Source organism: Ictidomys tridecemlineatus, chromosome 6 (genome assembly GCF_052094955.1).
Source record: "Ictidomys tridecemlineatus isolate mIctTri1 chromosome 6, mIctTri1.hap1, whole genome shotgun sequence".
NCBI lineage: Eukaryota > Metazoa > Chordata > Mammalia > Rodentia > Sciuridae > Ictidomys > Ictidomys tridecemlineatus.
Genome location: NC_135482.1, coordinates 102,702,725 through 102,725,252, shown reverse-complemented (window position 1 = coordinate 102,725,252; position 22,528 = coordinate 102,702,725). Strand labels below are relative to the sequence as shown.

Genomic DNA, 22,528 nt, shown 5'->3' with positions numbered 1-22,528 from the left:
AAGGCTCTTCAGTAATGATTCTGAGTCAATTGGATGTCCAAACAATAAAGTAAAACTTTTTTCACACAACACACTATATAGCAACCCCAGAAAGATTATGCAATTATATGTAAAAGAAATGTAACTAAACATGCATAAAATACTCTTGGGGAATATTGCTATTATCTTAATAGTAGCAAATTTCTACTTAAAAGGACATTAGAACATTAACTATACAGGAAATATTGATATGAATTTGATGAGAATAGGAATCTGACTCCAGAAAGAACTCTACATTAAGAAAGGGAATATGAAAAGACAATAATTAAAAACCATGCATGAATATATCCATAATTGCACCAAAATATGTTGACATGGTGATTTGTAGGACCATTATTTTGTTACTCAAAAAGTGCAAACAACACAAATATCCATATCATTTGAATAGATCAATATATGATCCTGTGTTATTTGGCAGAAAACTCTACAGCAATAAAAATAAATGAGGCTTTGCTAAAATTAAAAACATGGGTGAATTCTAAATATTGAGTCAAGGTAGATACAAAAGGAGAACATGGTGCATGATTTTACATAAATCTCAAAACCTGAAAAAATATTCTTTTCCAGCAGAAGTTTGAGTGGTCTCCTTTGGAGGGGAGAAGGGCACAGTGACTTGAGGGATGTGCAGGCGACTCCTGGGAGCTGCTAATGCTCTATGATAGTCCAGGTTGAGAAAATGGACAGAGCTACCATTCACTGTTTTACAGTGTTCTCTATAAATTGCAGTAAATAATAATGCCAACTAAAAACTATTCCTCTTAATACTCCTTGCCAGAGCCAGAAAAATGAATTATCATTGAGAAGAATCATATTTTATCACAAATGTCTTGTATTTGAAGCCAGCTCTTCATACTGATTGCTCTTAGAGACATGTCATGCCAGTCAGCCCTGACCTCTCTTACCTGAGCAGACCACAGAGGCTGTGTTTCCATGAGAACAGGCAGGAACACCCAGGGCAGTCACAGGACAATTCCACAGGAAGGACTCAGACCCTGAGCAGTGGAATTGGTCTCTCCAGATCTCATCTCCTCCTTCCATGAAGTATGCTCCCTTTAGGGTGGAGATGGCGACTCCACAGCCCAGCCGATGGCAAACAACATTGGCATTGGCCATACTCCAGTGGGAGGCACAGAGAGTTCTCCAGCCTCCAGAGGTCTTCATCTCCACTTGACCTTCACACTGAGAGCTGCCATTTTTCATGAGCCGAACATCTGTATATCCTGGTAGAAGACAGGGTTTTGGCAACATCACACACTTTTATTATCCCCACAAAGTGTGCAGAGAGGTTAAAGTCCTGCTGTCTCACTTGAGCAGACAACTTGCACAGCCTCTCTGTGGGGACAACTTCCTCCAGGACAGGGTACTCTGGGACAGAACCAGAGCCCAGGCTCCTTCCCCTCACACTGGAACTCTTCAGCCCAGACCTGTTCACTGTCTTCTCTGAAGGGCAGGTTCCCCAGTACAGATGCAGCCTTGCCACACCCCAGCTCTGCACAGATGACCTGGGCTGTGGGTAGTGTGAAATTCCCATCAGATACTGGAATCCACTCTCCTCCAGAATTCACTTCCACTCGCCCAGAGCAAGGTCTGTGTCCTCCATCCAGATGCACAAATCCTATGGGAGAAAGAAACAGTCAACAAGAAATATTAGGGAATAGAAGTAGGAAGCTACAGTTCACAGGTAATGCTGTGAAATCTTTTAATTTTTCAGTCTTGGGGTATGTGGAGTGGATTTAACAGATGGTGCCAGAATGTGAATTTTTTGAGCAAGTGTCTGAAGACAAACTTAGGAGTAGCAATGTTTAAAGTCTGTTCTAGATTGCTGATTCAAGAAATGAATGTACATTGATGTGGCTGTGTCCCTGTAGTATTGTGTTTTTAAGTCCTTTGGGTATATACTGAGGAGAGGGATAGCTGGGTCAAATGGTGGTTCCATTCAAAGTTTTCCAAAGAATCTCCATACTGCTTTCCATATTGGCTGCAAAAATTTGCAATCCCACCAGCAATGTATGAGTGTGCCTTTCCCCCCACATTCTCATCAACATTTACTGTTGTTTATCTTCATAATAGCTGCCATTCTGGCTGGAGTGAGATGATATCTTAGAGTAGTTTTGATTTGCATTTATCTAATTGCTAGAGATGATGAACATGTTTTTCATATATTTATTGATTAAATATTCTCTTCCGAGAAGTGTCTGTTCATGTCCTTGGCCCATTTATTGATTGGGTTATTTGTTTTTTTTTTGTGCTTAGCTTTCTGAGTTCTTTATATACCCTAGAGATTAGTGCTGTATCTGATGTGTGAGGGCTAAAGATTTGCTACCAGGATATGGGCTCTCTATTCACCTCACAGATTGTTTGTTTTGCTGAGAAGAAACTTCTTAGTTTGATTCCATCCTATTTATTGATCCTTTTTTTAAGAGAGAGAGAGAGAGAGAGAGAGAGAGAGAGAGAGAGAGAGAGAGAGAGAATTTTTTAATATTTATTTTTTAGTTTTTCGGCGGACACAACATCTTTATTTGTATGTGGTGCTGAGGATCGAACCCGGGTTGCACGCATGCCAGGCGAGCGTGCTACCACTTGAGCCACATTTACAGTCCCTATTTATTGATTCTTGTTTTTAATTCTTGCACTATAGGAATTTTATTAAGGAAGTTGGGGCCTAATTCCACATGATGAATATCAGGGCCTATTTATGGCAAATGATTTTTCTGACATAAGGTGACAGACTCAGAGTGGGGTAAGGAGAAGGAGCATGGGAGGAATACTCTAGATTGGGCAGAGGGGAGGGAGGGGAAGGGAGGGGGAAGGGGGTTAGTAATGATGGTGGAATGTGATGGACATCATTATTACAGGGCCTTTAGACAGCACTTATTGCAGGATAAAATGGCTCCCATGATAAAATTCAAACTAAGTAAACAAGTGATAAAATAAGGTACTAGGAAAAAAAAAGAAATGAATGAATGAATGTACACACTCCTCAGCCAACACACATATACATAGCATGTATATTTGTGTGTTCAAGAAATAAATCTATCTATTGTTCTCTAGAGAACAAAATCTACTTTTTGTGTCATGAATAAGAAGAGATAGAGACACATTTGTGTTCCAGTCCAAAAGGAGGATGTATCAGGCCCACAGCAACCTACGAAGGAAAATGGTCCTTCTGTGTGGCTAAAGAACTTGGAGAATTGGCACTAAAAAGAAAAGAAGTGTGTGTTTAGCACATGGCAGCAAATAGATTCTTTTGGGACAGATAGATGAGCAGTTTTCAGGTAAGGTCCAGGTGTTGGTTGCTTCCTATATAAATAAATGAGGTACTATGATATTTATCCTAAATCCATTCTCAGTTTCAATTTCCTTCTTAAACCTCTCTATTTGAATTCTCCAGTACCTTAAATATCTTGACATGACAGCTTTTTTCATGGCTAAGTTTAAACCTCCACAGTGATAAATGCTATTGACAGTGTTAAATGTGTTAAAAATTACTAAAAACAATATACTATTGAAGATGCTCATGTGCTATGTCCTTATGTCTTGACAGAACCTGGGGAGAGTAAGTGATTTGTTAGAGGTTAGAGATATGGTGGCATTCAGAACTTTCTACTGTGACCTCATTTTGTTTCTCAGCAACAGCTTGTCTCCCTTTAGCTCCTCCCCTTTCAGGCTTTTACCCCATTCCCTCCCCCAACCTCTGCCATTGAGGATATACCCTGTGCCTTTCTCCTTGGTGCTTCATCTGTAACCTTATTTCACAGATGTGGCTTCCAGTTTACAAACTGGGTTCATTTATAAAAACACTTCAGTCATGCCCCAGGAGGGCTTATAGGGAGTTGGTCTTCACGAAACTACTCTTTCTATACCTGCACCAGCTCCTGGAAGATCCTCAATTCTCCACATTTCAGTTTTTAGTAAACTAGGGTGATTTAAGCTTGTGGAAATGGCCTCTCACACTTCCCATAATTACTAGAACTTTTGGACTCAAATTTATACAGATAAACAAAAGAGGCAGGATGGCCAAGTTGATTTCCAACATCTTTCATTAAGATCACACCTTTGTTTTTTCCACTAAGACCAAGATTTCCTCCTCCACATGCCTATAGAAGAGACTTTTCTGCATCTAACCAGCTCTCCAGGGCTTTGCTCATGAGCCTTGTTTCTGTATCCACCTCTCTCCTCATCTATCACTCTACAATCCTACTATTCTCTTTATGGCACAGAACTGTGTCATCTGAGTAGATATGAATGTACCCATCAATGTGTTATTTGGCCAGGAAGAGGTCCAAATAGATTCCAAAATCTTCCTTGAAGACCAAACTGGCCCTGTATTATTGGGTTTCCTAGCCATCTCTGAAAGCCAGAGGTTACAGCATGACCTTCCCTGCCAGGTACAGCAGGGGACAAGGAGAGTGGTCAATGGAGGCCCAGAAATGGTCATAAATGCCTGTGATCAAGAAAGGATAAAATGGGCCAAGAACCTCAAGCATGTTGGGTGTGCTTTGCCACTGAGCTATATCTCCAGCCACTTGAGTGAGGTTGTACCTTATTGTAGCCATGACCTAGTCCTGCTCAAGCCTTAGTGCATGTTATGGTTTGGATGTGAGGTGTTCCCCAAAGCTCTTAATGAGACAATGCAAGAAGTTTTAGAAGAGAAATGATTGGTTTATGAGACTCTTAACCCAATCAGTGAACTAATATCCCTATGGGAACTCAAATTGGCACTATTTGCTGATGATATGATTCTATACCTGGAAGACCATAAAAGTTCCACCAGAAAACTTCTAGAACTAGTAAGTGAATTCAGCAAAGTAACAGGATATAAAATCAACACCCATAAATCAAAGGCATTTCTGTATATCAGTGACAAATTGTCTGCAAGGGAAACATGGACAACTATCCTATACTCAATAGCCCCCCAAAACAAAACAAAACAAAAACAAAACAAAACAAAAAAACTTGAAAATTAACTTAACAAAAGAGGTGAAAGATCTATACAATGAAAATCACAGAACCCTAAAGAAAGAAATCAAAGAAGACCTTAGAAGATGGAAAGATCCACCTTGCTCTCGGATAGGCAGAATTAATATTATCAAAATGACCATACTTTGAAAAGCACTATACAAATTTAATGCAATTCCAATAAAAATTCCAATGATATTTCTCATAGAAATAGAAAAAGCAATCATGAAATTTATCTGGAAAAATAAGAGACTCAGAATAGCTAAAGCAATCCTTAGCAGGAAGAGTGATGCTGGGTCTCTTAATGTTAATTTTCCCTACAAATGATAGGTACTTAACTAAAAGTGGTTTAATATATAAAACTGTAGAGATTACAGAAAAGATGAGCTTCTAAAGAGAAAGTATGAGAAATGGGGGACCTGATGCTTCTAGAATATTTTTCACATTTTCTTTCCAATTTCTAGTTCTTTCCATTTACCTTTGCTCTTTAGACATGTCCTTCCCACACAGCTGAGACTGTGGAACCCAGAATGTATATTTGATCCACAAGAATATGGTAAACACAGGCTAGTGACTCCTACTGACCTCTCCTGTGTTTTGGGAGGTGGTAGTTACTAATCCATCAGGGATTCTGGGTTAGTAGTGTATCATCAGCAATGTGTTGATCAAGAGCAATGGTGCACCAAAAGAGATATTTAGCTGCAATTTGGGATGCATCTATTAAATTTATGAAAATAAGTCTAACAGGAAATATGTAGTAACCTTGTAAAAGCAACCAAACTATTTTATTGATTTTTTATTCAAATTTGTTATCTATGCTAGGCAGAAGGCATTACAATTCATATTATACATATAGACCACAGTTTTTCATATCTTTGGTTGTACACAAAGTTGAGTCACACCATTGTGTCTTCATATGTGTACTTAGGACAATAATATTCATCTCATTCCACCATCTTTCCTATACCCCATGCCCCCTCCCTTACTCTCCCTCCCTTTTGCTCTATCTAATGTTTTTCTAATCCTCCCATGCTCCCACCCCCAGCCCCATTATGAATCAGCATCCTTATGTCAGAGAAAACATTCGGCATTTGAATTTTTGGGATTGGCTAAATTCACTAGGCAGTATATTCTCCAACTCCTTCCATTTACCTGGAAATGCCATGATTTTATTCTCTTTTAATGCTGAATAGTATTCCACTAGACAAACTAAGGAAATTAAAGGGATATGGATAGGAAAAAAAGAACTCAAATTAACACTATTTGCCAGTGATGATTCTATACCTAGAGACCCAGATAATTCCACCAGAAAACTTCTTGAACTGATAAATGAATTCAGCAAAGTAGCAAGATGTAAAATCAACACTCATAAATCAAAGACATTTCTGTATATCAGTGACAAATCCTTTGATAGGGAAATGAGGAAAACTATCCCATTTACAATAGCTTCAAAAACAAACAAACAAACAAACTTGGGAATCAACTTAACAAAAGAGGGAAAAGACCTCTGAAATGAAAACTACAGAATGCCAAATAATGAAATTAAAGAAGACCTTAGAAGATGGAAAGATCAACCTTCTTCTTGGATAAGCAGATTTAATATTGTCAAAATTACCATATTAACAAAGGAACTATACAGATTTAATACAATTCCAATCAAAATCTCAATGACATTCTTCATACAAATAAAAAAAGTAGTCATGAAATTCATCTGGAAAAATAAGAGACCCAGAAGAGCTAAAAAAATCCTTAATCCTTAGCAGGAAGAGTGAAGCAGGTGGCATCACTATACCCAATTTTAAACTATACTACAGAGCAATAGTAACAAAAACAACATGGTATTGGAACCAAAGCAGACTGGTAGACCAATGGTACAGAATAGAGGACACAGAGACTAACCCCAAAATTATAATTATCTTATATTAGGCACCATAAACATACATTGGAGAAAAGATAGCATCTTCAACAAAGAGTGCTGGGAAAATTGGAAATCCATATGCAACACAATGAAATTAAACCTCTATCTCTCACCATGCACAAAATTCAACTCAAAGTGGGTCAAGAACCTAGAGAATTAAACCAGAGATGCTCTGCTTATTAGAAGAAAAAGTAAGCCCAAATCTCCATCATGTTGTATTAGGCCTTGACTTCCTTAATAGGACTCCAAACTATTTTTGAAGGTTTTAAAGATCTTACTTTTTGAAGTGGAAACATAAATAATTTTTATACTGTTTTCTTTAGTGAATGCAAATATTTGATAGAATACTGTTCAACATCTAAATTGGTACTATTTGATGTTTTCTATAGGATTTTTGGAGTTGATAAGTAAAAATAAATGTAAATATAGTAAGGAATTTGTGAAATAGAAGGCTGCTATAAAAATATTCATGAGATTTAAAAAATATTAAAAAGAACTAAGTTCTTATGAGAGTGCAATGCAGCAGCATGTAAATGTAGACAAAAGATAATTATGTTTAGAAAGTTAGTATTTAAAAGTTAGTTAGTATTTACCTTAAATCATTAGGACATATATATTTTTATGTTGTTGAAAATTTAAGTGTTTAGAAAAAATAATATTGACTACTTTTCATTGTGCCCTAAAATAAACTTTTCAGTGGTTAAATAAGCACATGTGAAAGTCATTCATAATGCACACAGACAAAACACACACACAGATATATCAAATAATATCCAATTTTATTTTGAAGAAGGCATATCTGAGCACTTTCCTACTAACCTAAAAATTTTAGCCTGTCATGAAAATGGTTCCATATTTCCATTTTGACTAAAACCCTTTATTTCTGGGATGTAGCAAAAATCTTTTCATTGTCCATTGATTTGGTAAGAGCATTTTCAAAAAATTTGACTCAAAAATGGAATTTTATCTTACATGAAAGATAAACATTGTAACTAAAACTGTCAGCCAGGTTAGTGTTTTAGCAAATGCTTTGTTATGAGACACACATGAGATAATTACATTATAAAGAGAAAAGGCTTAATTTCATTCACAATTTTAAAATTTACAGTTAGTATTTGGTTGGCCTAATTTTGGCGGGTAACATAGCTCCTCACTGTAAAAGAACAAGGTACAGCAAATTGCTCACCTCATGTCTGGGAAGAGAGTTAAGAGGAGGCCAGGGTTCTATAATCTCCATCAAGAGTAGGCCTTTAATGACGCAGTGATTTCCACTATTTCCAGACTCCTTAGGGGTCTCTCACCTCCTAACAGAACCATGTTGGAGATTAAACATTTACCATGGGCCTTTGGGAACAATTTTAAGATCCAAACTATAGCAGTCAATGCATTTTTGGAAAGTCTAGCTTAAGAGGAAAAATTTTACCAATTGTCACTTGTTTAAAATTATTATATGTAACATACTTCTATAGAAATACCATAGGACCAAGAGAACAAAAATTAAAAGTAAAGAAAACCATACATTTTAAAAATCTATCTTGCATTATAGAGAACTGTATTCAGGGTTTGTATTTATTTATTTATTTATTTATTATCAGTAATTAGAAGATAATTAGATTGACTGAATCAATGATTCAATCAAATAAGAGAGAAACCATGCTCAGATCATGCAAAATTTAATTTTTAGTGGCCTATGGGACTTGGGGTTTTGAGTCTATAAATGACTAAACATATGTGTTTGGCACAAGACAGCAAAAGACATCTTTGGTGTCTACACTTGGAATGACAGAAAGGTAGTTAGTTGATGTACAGTTCAGATTTGGAGGTTGTTTTATTTCTCTCATCAAGTACTAACCAGACCCAACTCTGTTTAAGTTCCAAGATCATACTAGATCGGGAACATTCACTGTGTTATGACCATAGATGGTTGTTTTATTTCTAAGCAAAAAAAGTACTATCCCTTTGATTTTGTAGCATAAAATTACTCTGTTTCATTTTTGTTTCCTAGAATCATCTGTTAGTGTCCTAGATATCTAATATCCTAAGTATTTTCTGATAGTGACTTCTATCTGTGCTAAGATTAAAATCATTAATCTGTAAATTAAATTGAGAATTTTAATGCACCATTTCCTTTTATTTTGGCAGAATTGGGACCTGGGTATGGTTGGTGATTTGTGCAAAGTTATAAATTTGGAGAATATGGTTGGCATCCTGACCTAGCCTCTCATGTCCTTGTTTTATTCTTCCCAATGACAGCTTCACATGCCAGGTGACTGCACATTTCCCTCTCCCTTGGTTCAATGTAAGATATATATTGCATGTCAATCTCCTGGCACATCCTTTCCACTTTCCTCTCAGATAAATGTCCTCCATTTCTCATAATTAACTCACTTGCTAGAAAGACACTAACCTGAGTCATACAAGAATCTCAGAGTCCAGACTAGAAAATTATTCCTCTGTCCCTATGCTTGAGCCTAGGAGATCCTCAATTCTCCACATTTCTGCTGTTTTCAGGACTCTATTGACCACAGGAAATGTCTCCTCTTACCCGCTCTCATAATTACAGCTTTAGGTCTCAATTTTATCCAGGTAGACCAAAGAGCTAGGATGACAAGGATGGTTTTCAACATGTTTCATCAAGATCGTACATATATGTCTTTCTCTATATCCAGGGTTGCCTTCTTTATCCTGCCTGTGGCTGTGACTCAATCTGCATTCAACCAACTCCCAGGTCCTGTGGCCATATCCTCACCTCTATCTATCTGTCTCTCATATATTGCTCCAGGCTTCTACTTTCTCTTGGGACACAGGAGTTCTTAGTGTGTTGCTTGAGATATTGGGGATGTCTCCATTAGATGTGGTATTTGGGCACTTACAGATACAAAAAACTGAAGAATGTTCCTTGAAGACCAAACTTACTTTTTACCTTTCAAAGCAGAGATTGTTGCATGACCTTCCAATCAAGGCAAAGAAGAGGCAAAAAAACATGGTCACAGATACTGAGAAATAGCCATAATAGCCCCGGATTTGGACATGATGAAAATAGGGGAGAAAGGGAGATTTCAAACAGGTATATGTAAACTTTTTGCTCAGGTTTGTTATTTATGTAGGAGATGGCTATTTGAAGGCAATATTGAGAGACAACCTCATGTTGTTTTATTCAAAATTCAAAAAACTTTTTAGATTTCTCCATGTTGCAAGAATGTTTGTCCTTATTGAGAATATAAATCATAAGAAAACAATAATGTTCAGTTTGGGATTCCTTATTTCTAGTGGAAAGAAAGAGAAGCAAATAATTTCAAGTTATTTGAAAAGTTTATGAATGACTTGGGAGGACAAAGAAAGAGATATTGCCCCTACAGAGGTCTGCTGATTTATATGAGCCAATCTAACCAATGGCAAAATGAATATTTCAGTCATATATGTTTCTGTTTTATCTCTTTCTATATCTGTGAACTTTGACCTAAGGCAAGATTTTTAATGAAATCTCATCACTGGGACCCCTTCTTTCAACATTTTGATCTGCTTAGTGCCTCAAACTTAAGTCATTCTTAAAACTCATTCTTCTCTTTTCCTACAATAGTCATGCAGAATTCACATAAATATACAAAGGAAATTCTCCAAATTACAACTGGGTCTTCAGCTCTACTCAGAGAATCCTTAAGTACATAGTCAGCTCTCATTGTCAAACCCTATTACTACAAGCCTCTTTTACTTTCCCAAAGTCCACTTGTCTCCATCCTCACATTTTTATAACACCAAATGCACTTTTATGACTGAATGCAACAGGTAGAAACTGTCATCTCTTACCAAAATACATAACTAATGACATTTTATTCAACCCAACACTGACTTGCAAACACAGAGACATGTGTTCCTTCCAATTTGAGTTTATGAAGATGTTGTGTTAAAAAAGTGAAGAGAGTTGATTGTAGTATAAAGATTAAAGGAGAATCCACAACTCAGAGTTCTCCATCTGTAGTTCTCCCTCTCACCAAAAGCTATATGTTCTTTCCCTGAATTTGCAAGAGACTTATGATTTTGTAGTAATTTATAAATTCCTCTGTGATTTGTTTAATGATATCCTCTTTGCCTATACACCTGCTAGCCTAGTGCAAAACAGTGTCTCAGGCTACACATATGGAAACACTTCAACTGAGAAAAGTACAACCTCATTCTTGTCCTTTCTTCTGACAGGCTCATTGTCTCTAGGGAGTTATATCTGTTGATTTGCAGATGTTTTGGATTATAAGAATCTTATACGAAAAAAATTATAAAGATTATAAAGTTAATATTAATTGAGGTGTTATTAAAATAAATTGTCTTTTAAATAAAGACAACTGGAGGAGGGAAAACTGTAGTTGAGACTCACCAGAGGGAAGTAACTGAAGCTCATCGCAATAAGTACTGAGCAGTCTTGGTCTACAGGTAGACCTCTGAGTCCCTTCTCACCCATCTTCCTTCTATTTCCTCAGAAATCAGAAACCTTGTAATCTAGAACTTTTCATTCTCCCAGACACTGGACAATACAATGACAGTTTCTGAGCATGGGACTCCTACCTCTTCATGCCTGCTGTTGCACTTCTGTTGTTCTTCTAAAATAGCAGTGAAATTGAAAAATACCTAGTTGAACTGATCAAGGAAAAAATAAAGAAGACAGAAACTACCAGTATGATGAATGAAGGAGATGGCATCACTCCATTTCAAACAATTATCCATTTTCCTTGATAAGGAAATGCTGTAATTCAGTTCATCATAATTTATTAGACAACTTACATAAAATGAATAAGTTTCTAGGAAGACATAATTTTCCAAAACAGGTACAAGAACAAATAAACAAAATCACTATCAAATTGGTGGAACAGAATGGTGCCAAAGTCTTTCACTGATTATTTCCCCATAGACACATCAATTTAATTAGATATTCATACACCAAACTACTTTCACAAGAATCAAGGAAACCAGGCAAGAAAATATAATTCTTGGTTGCAGTATAATAATAAGAAAAGATGCATTGGATAAGGCAGGAAGAAAAGAGTTACTCATGTTCTCTCTCCCTTCAATCAAGTAATGAATCCTGGAGAGATGCCTCCTACATACAGAGGGGAAAGGAATAAACCTTAGACTTAAAGTCCAAGCATGTCATGGTGCACTCCAGGGCCTGGCCATATCCCAAGTCCCCTGCATTGCAGGAGCTGATTATCTGGATTTGCCTTAGCCAACGGTGCTTCACTACTCCTTCCCCAATTGTGGGGAGCAGAGGAGGGAGGAAGACTCCACCCTCCTGGAAGCAGGGCAGAAAAGCTAGCACAGGACTTGACTTGGAGCTCAGTTCTGGCCCACAACGGTGACACATAGCTCCAAGAAGAACCAAGGGTTTCTTTACTCAGGCCAGAGCTCACACACAAAGCTTCCAGACCTAGCAGAGCTCAGGGTAGACATTTACTCACCTATAGGATGGATTTATGTTTTGTCCTACATCAGAATAAGTTATAGGGATCTCCTGAATACATCCCTGAGATTGTGTAGCTACTTGTAGCTGTGAGACTCAGATGTCACCTAGTTTAGTGCTAACTTTGGTGGTCAAAGAACTACCTTCACCAACACTATATCAGTACTAAGCAGCAGAATGTTGAGCCAGCCTCAATTTTCTGGGTGTAGGGAAGCATATTAAGCACAGGATTTGGCATTGTATATCAATGCCAGACAGGCAAAATTTAATATTGGACAAATCCTGGTGGTACTTGTTCACAGGCCAGTGACCCTGAATGAAGAAGAAACACATGGCCCCAGTCAATTGGACTTGTATTCCAGCCAGCATACCCAGTGGCTTGTTGCAGCAGTCATAGGCCATGAATGCACCTTGGCAGTACACAACTCATAGCACCATTGGTCTAGATCCTTCTTCAGTGTTGGCTGTGGCCTCAGCATGTGAAATAGCATTTTAGCGTTAATGGTCAAAGACTTTCCCACCCCATTCCTCTGCCAGCTTCAGACAGAATAACATGAAGAGAAAAACTACCTTCTTGGGAAGTAAAAAGGAGGAGGACACCATTTATGGTTAAGAGTCTGGAGCAGATCACTCCACAGTGATTTTGCCCAGGGAACAGTGAAGTATCAGAGTACCTGAATGCACGCTAGTGACCTCGGATGAGGCATCTGGATGTACCCAAGTGTCAGGGAGTGTTTCTGAGTATGGACTATCCTTTTAGATTCTCCCCATTTCCCCACTTCATGTTGAAAAACAAACACACCTACTATGGATTTGGGAAAAACCAGGACTTGTTCTCTAGTGTTTAATTGTTCACTACTGAACAACAACAACAACAACAAAACATGGGTTACTTCCTATTACTAAAATAACAGAAGTGTCCACAAGCTCAGAGAAAATATGAAATCTGCATAGTTAGCATTTCTGTACAGCACATGTGTGTATGATAATGTCACACTGAACTCCATTAATATGTACAATTAATATATATATGAAATTGCTTTACAATCCAGGTTAGAAAGACTGAAATAAAAACCTGATCCTTCAATATGCAGGTGATTTTACACACATCCAAGGTACAAGAGCTTCCCAAGAAGATTGACCTCACCTAATGGTCAAAATAAGTGCCAGAAAGTGACCATATACTATCCATTTACTCTTGGATCAAAATGTAAACAACTGTTTTAAAGAAACTCAATGAGCTTTCACAATGACAGAGAAATAATTTAATATTCTAACAGAAATTTACAGAGATGGAAGTAATTTTTAAAAAAGCAAGCAGAAATCCTTGAGATGGATTAAGTGAATTCAAAACCATGAGAGATGGCAAAAAAAAAAAAAAAACAAGAAAAAATAGCGAGCTCAAAGACAGATTATTTGAAAACACACAGTTGGAGAAGAGAAAGAGAAGATAATGAAGAGGAAGCAAGAAAGAATAAAGGAAATTTGGAACATGATTAAAAGATTAAAGATAAGTTTTTCAAGGCATCAAAAGAAAAAAATAACACATAGGAGTAGTTTATGGGTGGAAATTATACAAATACATGGAAAGAAAACAACTTACTTTGAACAACCAATGGATAAAGGAAGAAATAATAAAGGAACTTCAATATTTTTTAACACAATCAAAATATAGACACAACATACCAAAACGGATGTGATACAGAAATGTATCTCAAGGAGGGAACACTATGTTAAACAATTACTACATTAAAAATGAAAATAAAACCAGAAAGTTATTAAATATATTAAAATTGTGTCTCAAAAGAAATAGAAGAGAACAAGAACAAGCTAATTCAATATCAGCAGAAAGAAATAACAAAGACCAATGCTGAATGAGTGAAGTAGAGACTAAAATATCAACACAACTAGGAACTGGTTCTTTATAAGTACTCAAAAAATGACAACTAGACTATGAGAGAGGAAGAGAGAGAGAGAGAGAGAGAGAGAGAGAGAGAGAGAGAGAGAGAGAGAGAGAGAGAGAGAGAATATGAATCTCCAATAAAATCAGAGACTAAAAGATAGACATTACAACTCACACTAAAGAAATACAAAGAATCGTTACAGATTATTATGAATAATACTACATGCTAACAAATTTGATAACCTAGAAAACATGGACAAATTCTTCAACACATACACCTTATCAATATTGAATCATGAAGATACCCACAGGCCAGAATTTCCTCATATCAAATTAGACAAGGACACACACAAAAAGAGAAAAGCTACAGGCCCAACATGTTTGATGATTATAGATGTCAGAATCCTCAACAAAATACTAGCAAATATAACAGCATATTAAAAATATTAGTACTATGATCAAATGGGATTTATCCTGGGGATTTAAATGTGGTTTAACCCAAGACTGTAAACATGATACAACACATCAGCAGAATAAAGGACAAAAATCATATGATATTAAAATTGTATAATGACAAATGCAAAAAGGCCTTGAATAAGATTCAGCATTCCTTTATACTAAAAAATCTGAATAAATTAGGATAGAAGAAAAATCCTTCAACATAATAAAAGCATTTATAATATGGCAACAGGTAAAATGTTACTGATTGGGATAACTCAAAATCTTTCTTCCTAAGATATGGAACAAAATGATAACGTCCACTTCTATAATTTTTTTCAACTTAGTTCTGAAATCCTATCTGGAGTAACCAGGTAAGAGAAAACAATAAAGGGAATCCAAATTGCAATACAGGATGTCAAATTGTTACTGTTTGCAGATCACCAGATCTTAATACAGAAAACCCCAAGACTGTGTTAACAAGACTCCATTAAACAACAACAACTGAAACTAGAAAATAAATTCAGTAAATTTGTAGGATACACAATCAGTATATGAAAATTCATAGTCTTGTGGTTTTATAATAGTAAAATATCTGAAACATAGTCAAGAATGAACTTCATTCATAATAGCTATGGAAAATTCTTAAGAATACATTTAACTAAAGAAGGAGAAATTTTCTGTAATGAAAACTATAAAACGTTAATGAGAGATTTTGTAGAGGACATATACCAAAAACACAAAGTGGAAAGTCATGCCATGTTTAGAGATCAAGAGTCAACATTTCTATCTGAAGCAATCTACAAATTCAAGCCAACTCTGTCAAAATACTAATTGTATTCTTCTCACAACTATAAAAACACAATCTCAAAATGTATATAGAATAATGAAAAAAACCTTGAATAGGCAAAGGCATTTTGAACCAAAAGATAAAAACAGGACTCATCACAGTACTCAACTTTTAAATGTACTATTAAGCTGCAGTAATTAAAAAAGCATGTTGTTTGCATAAAAACAGAAACACAGAAAAACAGAATAGAATACCAAGCCCGGAAGTAAATTCATACATCCACAATTAAGTGACTTTGGATACAGGTGCCAAGACCATGCATTGGAGGAAGGACAGTGTTTTCAATAAACACTGGTAGGAATACTGGATAATGTCATTCAAAAAAATAGAACTAGATCCTTACCTCTCACCCAATAAAAAGATCATCTTAAATGGATTAAATAGAATAATGTAAGCTATGAAATGACTACAAAACACTTAGGAGAAATTCTTCAGGATACTGGAAACGGGCAAGAAACTTTTGGACAAGACATCAAAAGAATAGAAAACAAAGTAAAAATAGACACATGAGATTTGCAAAAAAGCTAAAGCTTCCACATAGTAAACAAAACACTCAACAGAGTGAAGAGACAATCTACATAATGGGAGAAACTATTTGTAAACTATACATATGAAAAATGAAAATGGATTAATGACCAGGACATATTTTTTAAAAATATATATCTGTATAAAACTTGATAAAATATGGATTTTAGATCAAAACAGGCACTTCTCAAAATATGGGCTGGGGTATAGCTCAGTTGGTAGAGTGATTGCCTCAAATGCACAAGAACATGGGTTCGGTCTCTAGCACCACACATACAAAAACAAAAACAAAAACAAAACCTAACTAACTAACTAACTAACTAACTAACTAACTATACACACACACACACACACACACACACACACACACACACACACACATACAGACACACATACACACACAATGGACCACCAGATATATGAAATAGGAAAATATGCTCACCATCACTAATCTTCAAGGAAAAGTAAACCAAATGACAATGAATTATTGTCTTACTCTAGTGAGAATGGCTACTATCAAAAATACAAATACAAACTAGTGTGAGAATGTGGACAATGTGGTGTATATGCACAACAGAATATTACTTAGCACCAAAAAGCATGAAATCTTGCCATTTGCAAAAACATGGATACAATTAGAACTCATGGTTTAGTGAAACAGGTGGTGTACAGAAGTTTAAGTGCCATGTGAGCTCTCTGAGATGAGCACTATAAAAAAGTCAATCTCACTGAAATGAAAGGTAGGTTAGAAGCAGCTGGAGAGACTAGAGACATGGGAGGAGAGGGAATGGTGGGGAAAGGCTGATGAGAGGCTCCAAGTTAAGTAGCTAGATCCGAGAAAGAAGTTCTGTTGTGCTCTTGACTATCAATAATGTGACTATCCATAATGTTAATTTACTGCATATTTCATAAAGCTCCAAATATAGATTTTGAATTATTTCACCACAAAGAATTTATAAATATTTGAGGAGATATATATGTTTAACCTGACTTAAGCACCTGCACAATATATATGTAGAATAAATCATCTGGTGTCTCATAATTATGTGTACATTTTATTTTTTTATATCTGTTAAAAATCACTATCAGAACAAATTTATAACCAAATTGAATTATTGTTTAAAACCTCCCCACAAAAAGTCTCCAGGGCTAGAATTTTTCAGTGGTGAATTATACCTCATAGGAAAATTATAGGACTTCTAGATTTTGCTTTGCTTCTCAGAAAAGAAAAGGAAACACTTTATAATACATTTTATGATGTCAATAAGACATAATGTCAAAATCAAGGCAGTAGAAGAAAATAAAACTGCAAAACAATCTTCTTCATGAATAAAGACACAAGAATCTTCAGCAAAACACAGCAAGTCATAATTAACAATACATAAACAGCATAATGCACCAGGGCCAAATGGGTTTACCCAGGAATGCAATGTTGATTATATTTAAAAAGTAAATGAAAATATTTCACCATATTAGTAGAATAAATGAAAAGAGTACATGATTGTTTCAGTAGATGGAGAGAAAACATTTAGCAAAATTCAATATTCCTTTATAATAAAAATTCTCAGGAGAGTAGGAATAAGAGAGAATCTCATTAAGCTACAGCAACAGTCTCTCTTAAAAATTCCATTCTTTGTATTGGAGGCCCCAGAAAAGGCAAGAAAAAGAAGAAAACATTATATAGCTTATGAAATACGAAGTAAAATTGAGTTTATTTTCAGGCAATATGATTATGCATGTGAAACAAGGAATCTGCAAATATCTGCTGGTACTCATGAAGCTGTAAGACATGAACACATATAAAAATTAAATCATCTTATTTTAGCAACAAAAATCAGAAAGTTTAATAAGCTTTTTTTGAAAGAAGTACATCAGACCACTTACTTCAAGATCTGCTATAAATCTACCATATTGAAACAGTATGGTACTGGCCTAAGGATAATCATATAGGTCACGGAACCTAACAGAAGCCTAGAATCAAACTCTCATGTTATGCCTCCTTCTCTGAGTGAAAAAAAAGAATGACCAATGAGGACACAAAAGATACTGAAAACCATTAGTAACTAAGAAAGAGAAAGTTAGATCCACAGAGAATTAAACTTCTTCATAAGAATTTCTGAAAGAGTAAATAGCAAGTATTAGAGGGGATTTGTAGTAATGGGAATGGTAGTATTAATTTTGGAAGCCTCTAGCTGTTACTTTAAAAGAAATATACTGACAATATGATGTGACAATTTCAATAATATTCCCAAGCAATAAAAGGTATGACATGAATATTCTTAACATTTTTATTTATAATAACAAAACTAAGATGTCACTCAACTCTTCCATAATCAGTGAATGGATAAACTAATTGAGATATAGCCATACAATGAAAAGTTATTATTTAATAAAATGAATAAAGTATTTTAAAAATGTTATTAGGTATATTTAATGTATATTACATGATGCCATGGTAAATTATCTATCATCTATCTATCTATATATCTATCTAGATATAGATATAGAGAGATATAAATATAAATATGTATACACACACATATATTTACTATAGTGAACTATAGTGAAGCACAATATCATAATCAGCAAACCACATACTTACCCAAATTTACTTTTGCTTTTTTTTCCTTTGCCAAGAGCAACTAAAATTTACTGATTTAGTGTGAATCCCTGAAAGAGCACAATTTTATTATCTATAGTTAGAGCTCTAGGCTTGTTCATGTTACATATCTGCTATTTTGTATCCTCTCATTTCAACATTTGTAATGTTGAACAAACAAAATTAAGAACAAAGTATTACATATTCTATGGATGCATCCATGTAGGCCAATTAATGTGTGATTTTGGAAGTCAGGGAACTGGTTAACCTTGCCTGAAAGAGGGCATGAAGTTATCTTCTAGTTGTTAATATTCTATTTCTTGATTTCTGTATTGTTTACATGTATTCACTTCATAAGAACTTGAGAATTGGAATTCTCCCATATGTTAATACTTCAATGAAAATTTAAAATGAAGATTCAAAGCCAGGCTTTCGGATTTCAGAGATCAAACTCTCTATTCTTATGCTAAAATCTTCATGAGACTTTACTAGTCACAAATGTTGTTTTAAGATAAAAATTATAAATTTTGAATCTAGGAGAAGTTAACAGAACTCCAAGAACACTGGAACATATATATTTCTTTACTACTTATTGGTTAGCATTTTCCCAAAATAGAAAAATTAATAATACAGAAATTATAATTATGTTAATAAATGTGTGTGCACACACAAATGTGGAGACTAACGCTATAGCATTATATTGACATTGTAGGTGCATATATACAGTTTTATATCTAAAAGCAATTTCAATTATAAATTATACTGTGCCCCTTTGTATTTCTGTTTCTTTCAGGAAGGCTTCCCTGACCACTTCTGAGTCAGTTATCATGTTTCCACAGCCACCTTTACTTTCTTAATTATTATATATATCATAGTTTATCATTGTTACTGGTTTAGTTGTCCACCTTCCCTACTGTGCTGTGTCACTGAGAAGTGTGCCCCCTGTTGTCGCACTGGTGCCTGTTAAGACACAGTGAAGAATGATTACATCTAGCAATGCAGTGTACTAGGTACTCTAGGGAACCCTCCAGTATACAGAGAAAATACTCCACAGGACAACTAGGAAACAGGTCCTGACACCAGTATGCCCTTGATGTATAAGATATAAGCCAGCAGGAGACATTGGGTAGTTCTCAGATGAATTCTGAGGGGAGCCCTTCTGAGTGTGCTATGCCTTGGAACTGTATAGAGGGGCACTGTGGGAGTGATCATGAAAATACCCATTAAACATGTGCCACAGAAAGGGTCAAGTGTGATCGGGCAGGCTGCTGTGGTCACCTGGACTACTGGAAACAAAGGCTCTTGTAACATGTTCTAGGATTGAGGAATTTTTAATGCTCTGGCAGAATAATTCCAAGGTTGAAATTTTGCAAGAAGATGGGGTAAATTCATCTGAACCAAATGCTTTAATATGTGAACATGTTTTTTGATATTTTCATCCTCTGAGGATAATGTTCTTTCTGAGGAAAAATTATGTTTGCTTGAAGGAGGTATAATTTCTTCTCTGCCTGATGAGAAATTCATTCTCGGATATTGCAGATAGAGACCAAAATGGAATGAGAACATTAATTTTACTTTTCAATTTGAGAGTCTATTTCCACTCCTAAGAGCCAGCACAGCTTTGCAGAGAAGAAACCATCATGGGCCTTTGGCTAAGAACCCAAGGAACTGGACATTTCTAGACATATAGTAAGGAAGTGAGGAGCAAACCATCTTGTTCTTGTTTGGGATGGGCAGAGTTTCTCAAAGAACAAGGACAGAGACTTCTGAACAGATGGGTTGGAAAGGGGAAGAAAAATTGAGTAGACAGAGAAGTGAGGGACATTGTTGAAGCAAGCCAACACCTATAACTAGAAAAGCTGATTCTCCAGGGATATGGCTAGATAATTCCCATTTCAGGAGCTCAAATGCTGGTAACCTGAACTCCACTGCCCAGTGGAGACCAGATTTTATGCAGGCTGTGAAGAAACCACAAGGGAAACAATTCACCATGAAGTGAATTTCACAAGCACAGGGTTCTTCTAACCAGCCAATTCTTGGCATGTGAAAGAACAAATTTGAGTACCCACAGGGAAGGGAAAATTGGACAAGGAGAGGCTCATCCTGAAGTCTCTAAGGCTGGATCCCTGCTCTGCCTACATGCTAACATCAATTCATCCATGACCTTCTACATCTGATATAATTTTTTTTCTGCACAATGGGGTCAGAATACCCTCAATCCAAGTGATAAAAAGAGAAAAATACTTGCAAAAAGGTAAAGGTCTGCCAAGTGCCCTGGGCAGGGGAAACACTATAGTGAGGCAGAAAACGCCCCAGCTGTGGGCTGTGAGAAAGAAAAAGAATCTCATGTCAGGCTCAGAGGGCAGGTGCAGGGTTATTTGTGGTATAATTGCAGTTCATGTTGAGATGGGGCTTTCTTTATAGGCACCAAGGTTTATATCTGCCCTTGTCATGTGCACATACACATATATCATTAGCACAACTGTCCTTACTATCAAATCCAGCACCATGGCTCAGAGTGATTTCTATGGACTCCTGTCTAAACAGCTGACTTCCAGTGGGCAGGCATGCTCCTGCTCACACTTTTACTTCAAAGTTCCTTCACCAACTAGTTGCTCTACTACCTCTCTCCCTCTGTCCTCTCACCTCACCCCCCATATCTTTCTCTGTTTCTATTTTTCAATCTTTCCTCCCATATCTCATCTTTCTCTTCTCTCTTCTCTCCCCCTATATTTTCATTCTGTTTTCTCTCCCCCTTCTCCCTTTAGATACATCACTCTCTATGACTCTTTCTCTCTCTCACACACACACACAAACACAACAGTTCCCTGGCTCAAAGGGCAGAAATACCAATGCAGTGAGTAAGAATATTATAGACTAAAGAAGGAACAGATAAGAGGCCCAGCCTGAGGTCATCTCTCAGCCTCCAACTGTTATGGGAAACCTGGGAAGTGAGTTTTTAGACGTTATTGTGGAAATCTAAAATATAGTCTCTGGTTGATCTGGGAACAAACTTTATATCTTTGCAACATCCTGTTATTGTTCTTGAATAACTGAGACCCCACATCAGAAAAATCAGCATTTACTGTCACTTAGGATCATAGTGGGTCAAAACCAAATGATCTATAAAGAGGCATTGTCTTTAGGATCCTAATGACCATTTCCCAGAGTATTGGAGCTAATCCAGCATCTCCCTGCTCATAAAAAGTTGGGCTATGCTTACCTTGAGCATCCACTATGACCGATAGAAGGAGAAACGCAAGTTCCTGGAGAAGGCAGTGTCCCTGCATGGTCCTTCTATGCCTTGTGTCCTCTGGTCAGAGCATCGGATTCCCCAGATGATCTGGGGAGCTCTCCTAGCTGCTTTTGATTGAGCTCCTACCATAGGAAGGGGATTATATAGTACCAGCCATTGACATGGCCTTCTTCTGGGAGCCAATAGAAACTGTCTTTAACGTCTTCCCTGCCCTCAGAGACTGTAGGAAAAGGAAACTTTCTGAAGTTAAAACATCAATTAGCTGCTGAATCTTAACTATCTCCTTATATAAAAAAGGGGTCTTTTGATATCAGATTTCTTTCTGTTCTCAAGACTGATACAGAAAAGCATTTTTTTACCTCAGGGGATTGGTTCAATTGTAGATTCCACCCAGTTGCTAGCATTAGTCAGGCACAAAGTTCTGGGTCACTTCCATTACCTAGTGGAACCAAGAAAAGATGACCTTTGTTAAATGGGACCTAGGATTCCAGTGTCACCAGACCAGTATGTTGTGGCGGCAAGGAATCAAGATGTCCTTACTGTAAGAAGAAAAAGGAAGGGGATTAAAAAGATAAAAAGACTTTGAGGAGTG

At 36.4% G+C, this 22,528-nt stretch overlaps 1 pseudogene; it reads right to left on the bottom strand.

Moving 5' to 3' along the window:
- The window catches only part of LOC101955079 (antigen WC1.1-like), a 30,113-nt pseudogene extending 8,143 nt beyond the window's left edge, over positions 1 to 21,970 (bottom strand).
- Positions 21,971 to 22,528: the final 558 nt, after the last annotated feature.